The sequence below is a fragment of the Psammomys obesus genome, unplaced genomic scaffold, assembly GCF_907164565.1.
Source record: "Psammomys obesus unplaced genomic scaffold, mPsaObe1.curated_primary_1811, whole genome shotgun sequence".
NCBI lineage: Eukaryota > Metazoa > Chordata > Mammalia > Rodentia > Muridae > Psammomys > Psammomys obesus.
The window spans coordinates 15,214,542-15,216,570 of record NW_026596051.1 but is presented as its reverse complement, the minus strand read 5'-3'; positions in this window follow the sequence as shown (position 1 = coordinate 15,216,570).

The following is a 2,029-nucleotide window of genomic DNA, read 5'->3' as shown; positions in this document are numbered from 1 at the left end:
GAAATTTCCAGCAATGGACAAGGATTCAAATTTCCCCACAACTTCACTAGCATGTACCGTTTTCCAGCCTTTGAGGAACTGTCCAGTGGACTTTATAGAGACTGCACCATTGCACTGTTGTAGCCCAAGAAGCGCCACAGAAACCACTCAGACTCCGGTCTCAGTTAGAGATGGATGGTTTATTGGATATCTTTCCAAGCTGATGCAATCAGGGCCACAGAAGCACTTGGGAGCTTAACTGTAACAGCGAACCCGTTTTCTAGGATCAGATTATAAAGGCAAAAACCACAATTAGCTCATACAGGGGGTTGGATGGTGTCACAGGATGGTCAGTTCTGACTCAAGTTATTTTTGTTAACTAGACAAGCAGTTCTGGCTGACCACTAACTTGAAGTTCATAGCTAGGGCCAGCTGAGCTTACAGTGGGGGAATTTCTAGGAAGAGCAAGTCCACAGGGTATGCTGAGCATGAACACGGTTTTTCGTCAACCTGACCTTGTACAGAGATCCTTTTATGTCAGCAACAAGTTGAGATAATGTCGCTGGTGGGCCAGAAACAAAAATGGCTATACTTATGTCAAAAAGACCGGGCCTCAACAGCACATCTCTGCTGAGGATTCATTTTCAGTTCATTTTTGCATATGATGTTAGGTAAGGGTTTAACTTCGTAATTCGGCACATTACTTGCTGACAGAAACAGTTTCATCTTTCTTTCCTCCTCCTCCTCCTCCTCCTCCTCCTCCTCCTCCTCCTCCTCCTCCTCCTCCTCTTCCTCCTTTTTTGAGACAGGGTTTCTCTGTGTAGCCTTGGCTATCCCAGACTCTTTGTAGACCAGGCTGGCCTCACAGCGTCTGCCTGTCTCTGCTGAGATCAAAGGCATGTGCCACAGTACCTGGCTCAGTTCCACCTTTCACTGATGATCTTTCCATCTCCACTTGCTGAAAATCAGTTCCATGGATCCTGGAGAGATGGCTGGGAGGTAAGAGTACTGTATGCTCTTCCCAAAGGACCTAGGTTCAATTCCCGGCACACCGTGGCCAGTTACGTCTGTAATTCCTCTGGCCTCTGCAAGTTCTGCATGCATGTGGTGCATAGCCATACATCAGGCAAGACATAAAATAAAAATACAAAGTACAAAAAAATAGAAAAGAAAGGCAGGTGTGGAGGCTCACGATTTTAATCCCAGCATTCAGGAGGCAGAGGCAAGGGGATCTCTGTTGATTTCAAGGCCAGCCTGGTCTGCATAGTGAGTTCCAGGACAGCCAGGGACCTTGTCCCAACTCCTTGAATGCATAGATGGATAATTTACATCTAGAATCTCGATTCTACGATTCTATTCCATCGCTCACTGGCTCTCTCTCTCTCTATGTGTCTTTAAGATTTTTTGATTATTAATTCTGAGCGTGTGGGAGGGTATGGGTTCAAACACGAGTGTCAGTGTCCTAGGAGGTCAGAAGAGGTCGTTGGATCCACTGGGGCTGGAGTCCCGGGTGACCGTGAGCTGCCCAATGTGGTTGCTGAGAGCCAAACTCAAGTTCTGTGCTAAAGCAGTACTTGCTCTTAAGGACGGAGCCGTCTCTCCATCTCTGCATCATGATGCCAGCGCCATCTCATTGGACGGCTGGACTTTTTAATGAGAATATTGATTCTTCTGTTTCAATATGTTCTGGCTATTGGGGCTCTTGTAATTCTACAGGCACTGGGGCTGGGTTCCTCCTTCACCGAAGGTCTTTGCAGTGGTGAGGGGGATTGCACCGGCTCTTCCAGTTGCTTTGGTTAGCAGCAGAGCTTTTTCAGTATTAGTTCTGATAATCCGTTGGTGCAGATGCCTCGTTTGTGTGTTTGGTCTTCTTATGCACTCCAGTAACATTTCGAAGTTGTCAGCCCGTGTGTCCTTTGCTCCAAAGACATTTCATTATTTTGTATGATATTATTATAAGTAAGGGTACTGCTTTAGTTTCTTTTTAAAATTGACCCTTGCTGGCATGTCGACGCAGACTGACCTTTGCGTGTTGCTCTTAGGCAGCCCA